Raw genomic sequence first — 15888 nt, 5'->3', positions numbered from 1 at the left:
AAAAAAAGATGCAAGTAGAAGAATCACCTATGCTTGACTGACGCAGGAGCAGCTTACAGGGGCCAGCTGACCATGGCTCCCTGAGCCTCTCCTGGGAGTGCAGACTCTGCCTTCTCCCTGTGTCCTCTCACGTGTCCCTCTGCATGTGCGTCTCATTTCCTCTTCTGACAAGGACACGGTCCCACTGGGTCGGAGCCACCCTACCGTCCTGGTTTAACTGCGTTGCCACTGTAAGACCCCACTCTGCACAATCTCTTCCCCAGGACCTGAGGTCAAGAAGGGACAGGTGAACTCAAAGCAGGGTGTAAAGGACAGATGGCCGCTCTGCCAACACCGTCCCCTGGAGGCCTTACTGTGGGGCCCTACCTGGCTCTGACCGAGTGGTCTCCATGGCTCACTTCACTTGTCACACCCTGTGCCCGCAGGCCCTGAGGTCCTCAAGGTGAAGGATCAGGGCTGTCCCCTGAGGGTCCTCTGCCCATCTCCTCTTCACTGTGACTTCATTATTTTTTCAAAATAAGAGCTTTTGTTTTTCTGGAAAAAGCAATCACAGCAGACCCACACCCAGTGGGCTCCCATACCCCTCCCTGTTCATCTGCAGGCCCTGGGGGACTTGGGTCCCAGAGGTGACCCTGATGCCCACGGTCATGGGGACTGGACAGGCTGTGTGTGTGGCCATGGGTCTGAGTCTTCCAGCCTGGGCCCCTACTACAGATCTCTTCTGTCTTAGCTTAGTCCAAAGTGGAGAGATTACAGTCAACCCCCGATGCATAGGACACGACCCAAGACCCCCAGGGGATACCATACTGAGCCCCATGTGTCCTGTCCCTTTCCTACACTTACATACATGTGATGAAGTTTAATTTATAAATTAGGTACAGCAAGGAACAATAATAACCAATAGTAAGACAGAATGGCTAAAATACACTGTAATAAAAGGTATTTAAACATGAATTATTTCTTCAATTTTCCACTTAATATCTTAAAATGAGGCTTGCCCACGGGGAACTAAAACCTCAAAAAACAAAACTTGGATGGGGTGAAGGGGGTCCCTGTGTGGAATCGGTGCCAAGATACAGAAGCGATCTGTATGGCTGAGAGCAGAGAAGTGGGGGAAGTTAGTGTAGGCCCAGAGCCCGCCTAGCCTCACGTAGGAAGTCAAGGCTGTGACTGCCATGACCCCGATTCCAACCTCGGCCAAGCTGGGACAAGCCTGAGGCAGATCCACAGCAAGATGAATCCGTAAGTTGCGATGCATGTTGTGATGCATCCAGCAACAACAGAAGTGAATTAACCACAGATCCAGGGAAAAGAGATTAGTCCTAAAGCCACTGTGGAGTGAAGGAAGCAAAGCCTACATAAAATAGTCTGTTCTTATGAAGTTCACAAGAGATGAAACCATGCCCTACTGTCCAGGCATCTAAATGTGAGCCATGAGGCTATGAAGAAAAACAAAATCATGGCTGGAAAGTAAACAGCCAGAACATCCTCCGGGTAGAGGGGCGGGGGGAGGGGGAGAGGTACAGGTCGGTAGGGTGTCCCTACCCATCCTGAACCCAACTCTATCCTGTCTTCGGGACTGGGGGTGGAACCCCTCCCTGCCCACTGTGGGCTCTGCATGTTGGGAGGTGACTCACGGACCTTCCTGTCCAGCTCCCTGCCTGTGAGTGGTTCTGGCTCCTGCTGCTCCCCAAATGGTTGTGACATATGGTCAGGATCCCCACATGCAGGGCCATTCACAGCAGGTGCTTGGAAGCCTCCAGTACTGTCCAGTGCAGGTTGAGCTGTGTTCCCTGGCTCCCATGAATGTGGCCTTGATTGGAAATGGGTTCTTCGCAGGTGTTGCTAGGTAAGGATGAGGTCACACTAGGTTAGGATGGATCCTAAGGCTGACGCTGGTGTTCTTGTGAGGAGAGGGACTTTTAGGGTCACAGAAACAGAGGAGGAGGCTGACGCAGGAGTGAATCCCCCCACCCCAAGGACACCAGAGGTGAAAGAGGCTGAAAGGAGCCAGAACCTTGGAAGGGTGGGGCCCTGAGACACCTTCACCTCGGACTTCCAGGTTCTGGAGAGGGAGAGAATGGATTTTGGGGTGTGAATTCCCCAGGGCACAGGGGCACTAGAGCCACGTCCCATGCAGCAGCTCCTCAGGGGCACACAGGCTGCTGTGGGTTAAGAGCTGGATCCTCACACTGCGGTCCTGAAGCACAAGGTGGGTGCCCTCCCCACAGCTGCCGGATGACCAGGTGAATTCCATGCACTGAGGTTCACCCCGCTTCCCCAGTCAGCTCTGTGGTGCTGCTGCTCAGGCTCAACACCCAGAAATGCACCCTGTGACTTAAAACATGGAGGAGGAGGTCGAGGGCCAGCCTTCTTTTTATTGATACTCAGGGATCCTTCTCTGCTGTGACGGATGAGGATGGCTGCATGCTAAGCCCTCAGTGAAGACACAAAGGCCCATGCTTTTTAACCCGGGCTGCAGGCTGCCAAGGCTCTCTCCAGGAAGACACACACCTTGGCGGGCTCCCCAGCTGGCTCCTGCAGGGCACCCAGGCAGGGACGATTGTCCTCTGTAATCTTTTCCAGTTTGCTAAACAGAAAAAAGTATCAATCAGTGTGTGGTTTTAATTCGCATGTCTTTGATGACTTGTGTTTGAACAGTTTCTAGTGTTCGCAGGCCATGTATGTAAAGAGGCCCTGCACATTTATGAAGCCCTTAGAACCCTGGGCCCGGCCTCAGGGAAGCCACCAGCAGCTGGCCCAGCAGCCCTCCCCTCAGGACACCCAGCCTGCCTGGCTCTTCTCTCTGGGCCTCTCAGACCTCAGGCAGGATACAGTGGGGCTGCTTAGGGAGACCTGGCTCCCAGAAACTTGCATTTCCACAGGAATTTCTGCTCCATGCTAAGGAATTAGAGACTTCCATATGAACGTTTGCAGTCTTTCCTGTTAAATCAGTGATCAACAAACATGGAGGCGAGAGCTTGGCCTGTATGGTCCCCTGTGCTCCCACCTGGTCTCCACAAGGGAGCGCACTCTGGGGTCGGGGTGGAGACTCCTGGCCCATCCCGGTGTTTGGTGCATGGCTGTGTGGTTCTTTGAAGTTGGCGGACCAGCAAGTGGGCGAAGTGGACAATTTCTGTGCATTCTGCTCAAGGCCAAGGCGGGTCACCTGCCACCCCTCCCGGGGGTGTGCTTCGGGGCAGGGTGTCTGGGCCAGCATTGGGGCCACCGTGCCTGCCTTCTGCCCTTCCCAAAGGCCGACCCTGTCCTAGTGTCCCCACGGTCAGCACCAGCAGGGCATCGCCAGCTGAGTGTGGGGTTCACCCTCACCTCCATTCCTCATGCTGATTGTCTACCTCACATGTTTTATTTTCTGATTAGCTCATTAAATGGAAGGTAGAGTTTTTCATAAAATATGTAGAGGAATCTTGGCTTATTAATTTCAAAATTAAAAAAAATAATAATCTTGGTGATGAAATTCATTGTCTGTTCATAAAACTCTTCAAGTGTCCAGTGATGGAGATTTTATAACAGGGGGACTTGGAGCTCAGACTCCATCCCTTGGGATCTGACCCTGCCCTCAGCAGACTCAGGGCTCCCCAGGTAGGGATCTGCAGAGCCTGCTTGGGGGCCAGAAAAGTGGACTTGCAGGTTCAGAGAGCTCCTGACCCAGGACAGACTCCTAGGGCCACAGGTGGTGAGCAGCGATGAACACCAGGTGGACCTTCATCCCGGGGTCAGACCAAAGCTGAGGCCACGGCTGGTCATCCCGTGTCTACCCATGCCGCACACCCCACCGGCCCCATGTCCTGGCACTGTGGGAAGCTTGGGCCCCGCCCCTGGACACAGGATGAGCATTCCTAACAGCCTGACAACACGGACTCAGGTCAGAACTTAGACTGAAGCATAGGAAATAAGGGTTTCTGTGTTTCACATAGCCCTTACTCTGTGGTCTGAGACCTACACTCACCTGGAGTCCAAGCTGTGCTCATGCTGGGTGTGCAGACACCTTGGCTGTGGCTCCAAGCCAGACCTGCTGGGAGCAAGCTCGGTGGCAGTCACGTCCTCCTGGGGTGGGGCAGGGGCATGTGTACAGCTGGGGGCTCAGTTCTTCTGCACGGGTCCTCTCCATGCCTCAGTCTCCCTCCCTGGAAAGTGCTGACCAGCTGCCTCCCTGGACTCAAGGACAGCAAGGAACGAGACCCGCCCTCCCTGCCCAGACACCCCAGCTCCCCAGCTCAGGACACAGCATCCTTTCCCCGGTGGCTGGAACTGGCTCCCTCTTGGCCCTCACCCAGCGAACCTCCAGGGAGCTTCCAGACTTTGACTTTGGACTGGAGCTCTGTCCTTGCTGCCTCTTGTCCAGCAGCTCCTGTCTTCTTGTGTTGGGCAGCACTGGATCCTCCAGCTCGGAACTCCTTGGCCTTTGATCCTGTGAGCTACTTAATAAATCCCCTTGCTTAATCACACATACGTTTTCTATTGATCTGCTCCTCTAGAGAACCCTAACTAATGCTCTGTGCTTGGTTCAGCTGCATCTGGAAGACATTGCCCCAGCAGCAGCCAGTTCCTGGCAGGGAGAGGTCCTGTCACCCCTCCGGGGCCTACGCACAGCCCCCACCTCCTGTCACGGATGCAGGTCAGACCCTGCCATCAGGGCTGCGAAGCTGTCCAGCACAGCTAACTTACACTGGCCATTTACGTTGCTAAGTGGGCCACAGAGGAGGGGGAGAGAAAAGATGAATCTTTCTAGAGGCGCTCACCAGGACGGGGATCCGCAGGCCAAACTTCCTGCCAATGGCTCGCCTTCAGTTCCAGACCCAGACGAGGCCTGCCAACTTGCAATTACGGAAAATCCATCTCAAGCACTTTTATTCTGCGAGACAGCATCTCCTGTGCTTGTGAATAATTAGTGAGCCCTGCTTCTGGCCTTAATTAACCAGGTTGGACGCTGGCTCCAGGTTGGCCTGACACCCCCAGCTCCCGCAGAACCCAGTGAGGAGCCTGCACCAGATGTGCTTCCTGTTTACAGTTTTCGAGGGAGGTTCTCTCAGCTTTGGAGAGGACTTGAGCACCCAGCTGCCCTGATCCTGCTGCTCACCCCATGCTGGCCCTGGCCAGGTTGGTCCTGAAGGAGGAGCCCAGGATGATGGTCACAACAGGCTTTTCTTCATAGATAAGAATTTGCCTATTTTTTTGGTAGTGCATGCTGTATTGCAATATGTGATGGTTGTATTCATGGTGGGGAGTTGCCACGTGGACACAACACATCTTAGCTCTTTTTACATCCCTTTCTCTCCCTCTCCCTCCATTTCTTGGCTTCCTTCCCATTTGTATAAGATCCATCTCCCTGCTTCCTATTATCTATCCTTTATTTCATTCTTTATTTATACTTCAGGTTTCTCATGCAAGAGAAACCATGTGAAATTGAAGCTTGTGTGTCTGACTTACTTCACTTAATTATGTTCTCGAGGTGCGTTCGTTTTCCTACAAAGTAGGGCTGGGCATTTAGCTCAGTGGTGCTGCTGCCTGCCTCAAAAGTGCAAAGCCCTAAATTTGATCCCTGGACCAAAAAAAAAAAAAAGTGCAGTATTGGTGGTATAGTGGTGAGCATAGCTGCCTTCCATTGTCCTACAAGTGACTCCGGTTTATCCTTCTTTATGGCAGAGTAGTGCTCCCTTGTGTGTAAATATCATGTTTTCTTTATCCATTCATCTGTTGATGGACATGCAGGCTGCTTCTGAGACTTAGCTATTATGGACTATACTGCTATAAATAAGGCCCTTCCCCCAGGCCCATGGCTCTCCGACCCTGAGAGGACAAGATGCTGTCCACGCTCCCCACCCTCATCCCTTCATCTGAGGCCAGTCAGGGGGATCTGGGGGATGGGACCCCAACTCCAGAGATTTCCAGTGTTCTTCAGTCACTAGGTTAGCCTGAGAGGAGGCTGCTCAGACTCTCAAGCCGGAGGCACCAGGCATCATTCGATGGCCTGTCCTGCCCTTCTGGGAGCTGTCACAAGAAGCCAGCCCTGAAATGGCTCACATTCACAGCAGCCCTGCCCTCTGCCTGGCAGGTCCCGGCACGTGCCCTGGAGTGTGCACCTGGGCCCGGGGCTGGGAGACGGGCCCTCATCTTCCTGGTCAGGGTGAGCCCCTGACATGTGCAGCCCTCTCCGCTCTGCTGTAATTCCCAGAGGAGACACAGTTGTCCTTATTTTCTACACTGTGGTCTAAGTTCTGACCCAAGTCCGTGTGGTCAGGCTGATAGGAATGCTCATCCAGGTCCAGGGGGCGGGGTCCAAGCTTCCCACAGTGCCAGGACATGGGGGCGGGGTGTGGGGGGGTGTGAAGTATGGGTGGGCACAGGGCGACCCGCCTGGTCCACTCGTAACCACCGTGTCCCTGTGCCTTGGCCTCCTCGGTCTGCAGCTCCACCACTACCACAGCTGTACCTAGTGTGCGAGAGCCCAAGGGCTCGAGGGCCTGGAGCTGCGATGTCCTCTGCTCCACGGAGCTGGCTCCCCTGGACTTCAAACCACCCCCCAGTATGCATCTGTGCAGCCATCCTCTTCCCTCTGCAGTGTACACGGCTGAGTGGGCTCCAAGGTCTCCACCTCTCCCTCTCTCTCCCTCTTTCTTCCTTGGCTATTGCTTAGAGGACCTGGCCAGCTCATGGTCACTGGGTGCTTTTGTGCTGTGCTTGGAAGGCTGAGGCTTCCTGCCATGTATGTATGGCAACCCTTTGTCCCCTGAGTGGGAAGAGGGAGCTGGGCTAGAGGGACAGTGTGGGCTGGATGAAGAAGGTACATCAGGGGCCTCTGCACAGAGGCAGGGCCCTGGTCTCTGGGAACCGCCGTCCTGCAGAGGTGCTGCAGACACACCGTAGATGAGGAGCAGAGTGAGACCCTCCAGATGAGGGCCAGGGCAGGGAAACAGGCTCCTCACATTCTCAGGTCCTGTGAGCAGCCGAGGACTGTCCTGGGCCTGTGCTTCCCTGTGGACAGTCCAGCATTGTGTGGGCCAGGGCAGGGTGCAGGGCTCTCAGGAGCTCTGAGCACTCCCTGCTGGGAGCACTGACATGGAAAGTTTGGCTGCTCATAGTTAATTTCCATCTGTGTAGGCAGAGCCTCAGGCTACCATCCCAGTCAGAAGGCTTTTCCTGCACCCTCTGCCAACCTGGCTCCCCAAACCTACTGTTTGGGAAACATACCCACTGGTACTGGGCCTGGGGTCACCCTGTGGGTAGAACAGTAGGTTTCACTGAAAGTCCATCCTTGGGACAAGATGCCCACAGCACACATAGCTCAAGATGGCTGTGGACCTTTTGGTGGCTGCTGGAGAGGTGCCCAGTGGAGAGCAAGCTGGGGCTGACCCAAGAGGAGACTGAATCAGCTCAGGAGCGGAGGGACAAGAAGCCCATAGATGGAGCAGCATGGTCCCAAATTCAAAGGAGAGGGAATGTTGAGGCCCGAGATCCACAGACCCTAAGGCGTGCAGAAGGAGATGTGGGGTAAGAAGGATGAAGAGTGAGATGCAAATTCAGAATTGACACAGGAGCCTGAGATCCCAAGAAGAGGAAGCGAAGCGGGGACCCAAGTCTGGATGCATAGATGCAGGGTCGGGACCTTTGTGGATGGGCAGGGCTGGGGGTGGGGGACTGACCCAGTTACGCCATGCCCCATGCTAAGCTGGTGGTCACAGGAGCACACAGAACAGACAGATTCTACACGTCGCTGTCATACTGAGCCTTTGCTTTGATTTAAAAAATAGTCTTCATTTTTTTGAATAGTTTCAGATTTACAGAAAATCAGCAGATGGTAAAGAGAATTCCTTTACACCCCATGGCCAGCCCCTGTTCTCTGTGTGATAAAGCAGCATAGATCTCTCATCATTACTGGCTTCCCAAGTTTTTATCTGATGTTTTTCCTCTGTCTCAGGACAGCCCAGATGTGACACAACATTTGGTCCTCATGTCCCTTCGGGGCTTCTCTAGCCGTCACACATCTTCAGACTCTGCTCTTCTTGGTGGCCTTAAAAGGTCCTCAGGTGTGCAGGTCAGTATTTTGTGGGACAGCAGTCTCTTGAGATATATCTGGTATTTTGCTCATGGACTTGGTTTTGGAAAGAGACCATTACCACCACGCTGTGTCAACATGATTCCTTGTCCAGCATCAGCTTCTCACCTGGTCCAGGTAGGGCTTGTCAGGTGTCCCCCCATGGCTGTTCTCTTTCCCTTTCTCAGCTGTGTAACCTGAAATCCCCTAATCACTTCAATGGGTTTTCAAAGTTTTGCATACATTTCTTTAACATGCTGATTTCAAGCCCTTTGGATCTACACCCAGAAGTAGGAGTGCTGGATCATATGGTAGCTCTATTTATAGATTTTGGAGGAGTCTCCATACCGTTTTCCCTAGTGGCGGTATCATTTACATTCCCACCCACAGAGCACAAGAGTTCTCTTTTCTCCACACTCCCAGCAACAGTTGTTATCTTTTGTCTTTTTGGTGGGAGCCATTCTGACTGATGTGAAGTGGTATCTAAATGTTGTTTTAATTTCATTTTCTTAATGTTTATAGATATTGCATATTTTCTTCATATATCTGTTAGTCATTTATATATTTTAAGAAATGTGTATTCTAATATTTGCCCCATTCTTAAATCAGGTTATTTGCTTTCTTGCTACCAAGTTGAGTTTCTATATATGTTGAATACTGATCTCTTATCAGAATTAAGATTGGCAAATACTTTCTCCCCATTCATAGACTGCCTCTTCACTCCATTGTTTCTCTTGCTAGGCAGATTTTTGATTTGGCTTAATCCCATTTGTTTTTGTTTGTATTTGCTGGCTTTTTTGGTAGCATTTTTCACAAAGGTCAAGTAATGGAGTGGATGTAACAGTCCATCCATGGGTGAATGGTTGGGAGCATATGGCTGTCTCCCTGTGTGTCTACAGTGGGATACTACAAACCCTTAACAAGAGGAAACTGCCATTTGTGACAACGTGTATGAACCTGCAGGGCATGAGTTAAGTGAATCAAGCCAGAAACAGAAAGACAAATACCACATGTTCCCACTTATGGGTGGAATTGGAAATAATCAAACCCACAGATTCAGAGATCAGGAATGCAGTAGAGGCTGGGGTGAGGCAATGGGGTAGGTGATGGTTAGAAGGTAAAAAGTTTCAATGAGAAAGGAGTCATAAATAATAAGTATTTAAATTAATGGATGCCTTAATTAGATGGATTCAGTCATTCCACAATGTGTGTGTATCACAACACACACATGTACCCCATAACTGTATGAAATTATAATTTGCCAATATTCGATAGAATGAAACATTTTAAAATTGCATACATTAAGTTTCTTTCCCAAGGCTGTGAATGGATTATACGAATTTTACAGATGCACGATGCCACGTCCCACATCACAGCTCCCTGCCCTACACAGTCCTCTGTGTTGATCCATTCTCTCTCCTCCCTTCCCTTCCAATCCTTGGCAACCAACCATCCATACTGTAGATTAGGGCATGCAAAGTGGCCACGCAAGTGGGCATGACCTGTCGATCATGGAGTTCCAAGGACACATATGCAGAACTGTTCCCAAGGAAGCCCTGCAAGTGGGACCCATCAGAGTGTGCAACCTTCAGATCTTCTTAGGAGAGCTCAAGAAGGTTTCTGATAGGACTGTCTGGACCTGAAGTCAGTCCAAGGAGTGGGAGATACAAATATGGCCTCCATTAAGCTCTTGCAAATGTGCTCTTTCTCACAGTGGTCCTCTCTCACTTCAGAGTACACTTCTTTTCCTACTTTTACTTGGCCAGCACTCACTCTGCAGAGCATGTTTCTTTTCCTGCCCTTAGTAAATGTAATACTCATTATGTTTTTCACTTGTCCAAGTCTTTGTTCAGAGCAAAAAGTGCCTAGAAACCACCACCACCCCAGAACCTGGTAACAGTAGTGGCTCCTTCCACTTAGAAATGCTCTTCCTGTTTCAGCATATAAGCCCCCGCCTGACCCCCCGTCTTTTGGCTCCAGAGCTCATGGCCATCTCTGTGTGAACACATTGTCACTTGCTTATTCATTCACCTTTTCATGACATTTTGGTTGCTTCCAGGTTTTGGAGATTGTGCATAAAGCTGCTATAAATATTTGCATGTTGGTTTTTATGTGGACATGATTATTCCAGTCATTTGGGTAAGTGCATAGGAGTGTATTGTTGGATCACTTAGTGAGACTATATTTAGCTTTGGAAGAGATGGCCAAATAGCCTTCCCCAGGGGCTGAACCACCTTGGATTTGCACCAGCACCAAGGAGAGTTCCTATAGCTCCATTGGAGTCCTGGCTGGCACTGCCACGGCTGGTGCTGTGGATTTAACCTCCTTCTGGGTGGGCAGAACTAACACACTGCTGTTTTAATTAATTTATAATTGTATTTACAATAGAAATCACATCTGTCCTTAACAACATTGGATATCTTTTCATATGCTTATTTGCCAGCTGTTCGCATCTTTGGTGAGGTGACTCTTGAGTTCTTTCATTCAGTTTAATCAGGATGCTTTCTTACTGCAGAACTTCAAAAATTCTTTGTAGGCACTCGCTCTTTATCAGATCTGTGTTTTGCAAACCTTTCCTCTCAGGGTGTGGCTTGCCTTTGATTCTCTCATCAGTGTCCTTTGCAGAGAAAAAGTTTTTTAATTTGAATGCAATCTACAACTTATTTTCCTTTATGGATGGTGACTTCAGTGCTATGTCTAACAACTCATCTCCTAATCAGAGCTATCTAAACTTTCTCCCATGTTTTCTTCTGGAAGTTTTCTGAATTTTCACTTTCTACTTTGGTTTGATTTCTAAGCGGTGTAATGGGCAAGAGCCTGGCCACTAGGAGAGAGAGAATGTACGCTCTGCTTCTGGGAGTCCCGTGCACAGAGCAAGGCCGCGCACCCTCTCACTTTGTTCTGCAAGAGATTCTGTGAGGCCTTTGAGCGCTACCTTATTTGTGACATATTTTCCGAGCAAAGCCTGAAACGTTTTGTAGGATTTTTTTCTATATGAATGTAATCCCTTTAAGAAATATAAGATAATTTGGATTTTCCATCTCTTGGTATGTCAAATTTGAGAAATTATTATCCCAGAAATTTTTCCATGTCATTAAGATTATTAAAGTTATTGTCATACCATTCTTAGAGTATCATTTTATTATCTTTTGAATGTAATTTAAAATATTCTGGAGCTTAGGAGAGAGGTCTGAGCTGTTCTTGACTCAGAGAAGGGGACGAGAGAGAAGCTTTTGCCTAGAAGTGAGCAACTTCCCTCATCTGTACGCCTGGAAGTTGGTGCCTTCCAGGCCAGCAAACTACCCTTCTCTCCTCCTTTCTCTCTGGCGAGGGCACCAGGAGGCCTCAGCCAGACAGGAGAGCGCTGGCAGGCCATCCTGGAAACCCCAGCTTCCCCACCGAGGTGCTCTACCTGTTCTCACTGTGCGGAAGGGTGATGACCTGAATCCATCTCTTTCCAGCAAAAATGGAAGACGGGTTCTGTTCCTTTATCCACTGGTCGCAAACCCTCACCCCAACTTATCCTCATGGGAAGACACTCTGAATTGGGAAAAGCCTGTCTTGGGATGATGTGGCAGTGCCAGAGAGGTCTCAGCAAGACAGAGCTAAAGCAACAGGATGGAGGACATGACCAGCCTGCAACTGCGCCCCAAACACCAGGTCCAAACCCCAGGCTCAGGGTCAGAACCACAGAAGCAGACAGGGGAGGAGGTAGCCCATACATCTATAGGATGAAGGCTTTTGAGGAGGCTCCCAGGGCTGGGGTTTTCTATTTTAATTAACTGTGCTATCTGCTTAATTCTATTTTATCTATCTATCTATCTATCCATCTATCTATGTAGTTACCAGTCATCTATCACCTCTCTGTCTCCATGCCCATCTGCTTTATCTGTCTGCCTGTCTGCTCCAGGAGTTGGTCTCCATCACCCCAGCTCCAGGGCCCTAGCTCCTGTGCTGCTGGCCTTGGCCAGGCATTGGTGGCTGTGTGTTCTGGACACGCACCATGTCCTCTGCTGGAGCCTTGAAGCAGGGTTGCAGAGGGCTCCTGAGGGAATGGGATGCTTTGTACTTCCAGGAATACAGTCCTTCAAGAGGATGACAGCTGTGCTCCCAGCATGAGCTCAGCCCTGGGTCCCCTCTGGCACAGAGGAACCTGTCTACTAGCTTCCCAAAGATGCCAATAGGAAGTATGAGGGAACCAAGCAGATTCACCAACGGAAATTTATTGTTTCCAGCACTGGACCACAGTTCTGAAGTCAGGGTCCCTTGCCTCCCTCTGACACAAGAGGCAAGGTCTGCCCTAGGCTCCCTGCCTGTCTGATATTCTGTGATCTTTGGTGCCCCTTGGCATGTGGCAGTATTGTCCTGGTTTCCAACTTTGTTTGTATATCCTATGCTCACTGTTTGTGTATCTGTGTCCAAATCTAAGGGCCTTTCTTAAGGGCACCTATCTTTGGGTTGGGGTCCAGTTCCACCCCTGGGTCTTCACTAATTACATCTACTTGAACTCTATTTCCAAATGAGTTCACATTCAGAGCTCCAGGGGCTGGAATTTCAACATGGAGATATCAGAACAAAAGCCTCAACAGGAGGCATTGGGCCCTAGGAGCCTCAGGAGGGCTGTTCTTTACTTCTGCAGGTCCCTGCAGATGCAGGGAATAGACAGCCCAGACGGGCCTGGTGCCCGGCACCTGGCCCAGGTCTGTTCTGTGAGGAGTGGAGCTCACAGTGCACAGCAGAAGCTGTAGGTTCTCCAAGCAGAGTGAGGATGCCAGGCAGAGGTGCTCTGGGGTAGGGGAGGACAAGGAAATGGGGGCAGCAGGAACCCAGGCAGGGACAGACAGACAGCACTGGAGCTGGGTCCTGGGTGGGGCTGGAGGAGAGCGGGCAGCTACTCCATCTCCCGGAGCTGTGGGAGAACGGATGGGCCATGATGGTGAGGGCCATTTTCCCACCTCTCCTGCCCATAAGAGACTATTAAATCAAACATTAATGGAATAAATGCACTGGAGTCTGTTACTGCAAAGAGCCTCTAATCCGTTATCGTCCCCTCCAACGAGCTCCATGAGGTAAGGCAAATGTTTATTTTTCTCTTCAGAAAACATGGCAAAACATTAAGGGGATCTGGAGGACAAGCGATTAACAGCTCCCAGGCTGTTTTTGGCGGGGGGGCACAAGTGCATGTGCCTTGCTGGTACACCCTCACTGCCTGGCTGCCCACCCATGAGGGAAGCCAGTCCAGTGGCCCTGGTGGGGGTCCAGGCATGTCCCCAGTCACTGCACACCTGCAACACACACCTCATGCCCCAACTGCAACACAGGCCGTCCATCAGTGCTGCCCTTGGCCTTGGGACTGTGAGGAATTGGCAGCGATGGGCATGGGACTGGCTGCTCCTGGGCCCTGGAGCTTTTCTCTTCCATGGAAGCCCAGTGTGGGTCCCATGGTTGCCCAGCCAACCAGTCACCGTTTCTTACCAAGGGTCCAGAGCTGCTCAACACAATGTCTGGATTAAACACCACACATGTCAGTTAGCGGCAGCTGCGTAATTGCGTCAAGAGGACCCAGGGACAAAGATTCTTCTCATTTTGTGGCTTCTGTCAAAGAAAAGCCCGTCACAGCCTCCCAATCCTGTTGGAAGCAAGAGCTTTCCCAGGTCCTGTTGAGTGAGATTTGGACATACCGCATTTCACTCTGCCCCAAGAGGCACCTCACGTGGGCTTCATCTGAATGCACACCATCCAGGAACAGCTGGATGGGTGCCCATAGTCTCCTAAGCAAAGTCCAGCAGCTCCAGGATGTGCTCACTGTGCACCTGCCACAGCCAGCTCTCACCAGAGCTGCACAGCTGTGTCGGCGGGGGGGGGGGGGGGCTGGACCACTTGCATCTCTGCATCTCTTCCCTGAGCTTGCTTTCTGTGGTGCTGTCCTGGGGCCATGTGAGCATGTGCACTTGTCTCCTTTCCCTGCCCTTCAGCTATGTTGTTGCCACTTATTGTGTGGTTTTCAGTTGTCTCCCATAAAAGGCCACACCCAAAGTATGAGTCAGCCTTCCCATTGCTGGACACAGTACCCAACACTCACAGCATAAAGGAGAGGAGGTTTATCTTAGCTCATGGTTTCAGGAGATTCAGTCCATGGTTGGCTGGCTCCAAGGCAAGAGCAATATGGCGGGAGGGTGTGGGAGAGCAAAGCTGCTCACTTCGTGGTAGCCAAGAAGCAGAGCAAGAGAAAAGCCCTAGAAAGAAAGGGGTCAGCGACCAGACATAGCATCCAAGGCCATACCTCCATACCCACCGACACTCACCCAGAAGTGTGCTCAGCTAATGCCCTCGATGGTTCTCAAGTCGATCAAGTGGGGACATCTAAGCTAACTACCACGCCCAGATCCCAGGGCTTCTGATTCAGCATCCAGGATTTCGTCCTCAGATAGCCCTGATGCATGCCTGTCCTTTTCCTTTCTCTGGGACCAGCACACTCATAGATGAGTTTTGACCAGTTAGGAGCAGCTGCCAGGAGCACCAGCTCCGTGTTCTTTTTGGGCGATGCATGTACTCATGAGGTTCAAGAATACCCAGTAGTAGCCTTCAGGGCTGGAAGCCGCAGTGGCTGTTCCCAGAGCTGGGGTGGCCTGGAGTGAGCTCAGGGCTGCTGTCTGGGATTGGCAGGTGCCTGCTTCCTGTATACACATGTGCACGAGAAGCTCCAGGTGGCCACTGCTGCCAAGGCACTACTCTCTAAAAATCAGCAAACACGAGAAGAACAATAAAAATAGACTAAATGTTTTTTCTCCTTACCTCCTCAGGGGGTCTGGTAAGTTTCAGAGGGGAGGCGCTGTCCATGGTTCCGGGAACCCTCTGAGTGAGACGTGGGTCCCTCCACGCGGGCAAAGCCGGTGCCGAACACACTGCAAGCTGCACTGCGGTGGGAAAACTGCCATTTCCCATCCCTCTAATGCCATCAGGGAGGCTGCCGGTCTCTTTATTCTGAGCAGTTCCTGGTAATCATTTCTCCACTGTTGCCAGCCACCAACAGATGGCTGTGTGTGAGTCTGTGCCATGGTCTGCTTGGAATTCAGGGAAAGGATTGAGTGGATTAGGGGCCTGGGCTCGAGCTGCTGAGCAGAGAAAACAGCAGCTTTGCTCTGCGCTAGGAGGTCAGAAAACCATGGGAAGGACACAGGGAGGCTGCTGGGGATACATACCAGGGTCTGTGCTTAGCGGGGTGCAACGTGTGAGGCTTCCAGAGGGAGGGGCCCCCATCACTGCCAGGCGTCACCCATGTTATCTGGGATGGAGAGGGACCCTGGTGACAACAGACACCTTGGGGAGGCTTTGATGTAATGAGGGAAACCGAGCATCCCCAGTGACCCATGGAGGGAGCGCAGGGAGTAGAAGGCCTAACCCCCACTTCCCCACAGGACCCGAGCCTCTCCCAGCTGGGGCACTGACACCCCTGGGAATTAGGGGTTTGCTTAACTATCTACTCCCTGAGTTATGAGACTGAAAGGCTAGGGCTCCACCTTGGATTAAAGGGGACACAGAGGCCCTACCTCAAAGGCAATGTGTGTTCACCCCAGGACCGATCCCTTTCCTTGAGTGACCACACACCCAGGGAAGGGCTGGCCTGCTGAGAGAGGGAAGTCCACGTGACAGAGACTAGAGACAGGCACCCAGAACCGGAGGCCATGTGTGGAGGAGGTCCAAGGGGGAGACTTCGGGATTGTTCACATGGGGGCACAATCCCAGGGTGTAAGGGATTAAGTGAACTGCGTCAGGGCTCCAGGAAACAGTGCTCGTGAAGCCAGGGTGACCCCTGGTCAGTGAGAACAGCA

General features: G+C 51.4%; 1 long non-coding RNA gene across 1 annotated transcript; it reads right to left on the bottom strand.

Annotated features, from left to right (window-relative positions):
• Positions 1 to 2370: 2370 nt before the first annotated feature.
• LOC147827436 (uncharacterized) lies at positions 2371 to 15048 on the bottom strand. The gene is made up of 3 exons (XR_015452188.1): positions 14852 to 15048; positions 3971 to 4033; positions 2371 to 2590 (listed from the first exon to the last, which is right to left on the bottom strand). It is a non-coding gene; the product is annotated as an uncharacterized LOC147827436 (long non-coding RNA).
• Between the last annotated feature and the right edge of the window lie 840 nt (positions 15049 to 15888).

The sequence above is a fragment of the Heterocephalus glaber genome, unplaced genomic scaffold (genome assembly GCF_053883595.1).
Source record: "Heterocephalus glaber isolate CG9 unplaced genomic scaffold, H.glaber_assembly_v1.0 deba00001444, whole genome shotgun sequence".
NCBI lineage: Eukaryota > Metazoa > Chordata > Mammalia > Rodentia > Bathyergidae > Heterocephalus > Heterocephalus glaber.
This window is presented reverse-complemented; position numbering and strand designations above follow the sequence as displayed.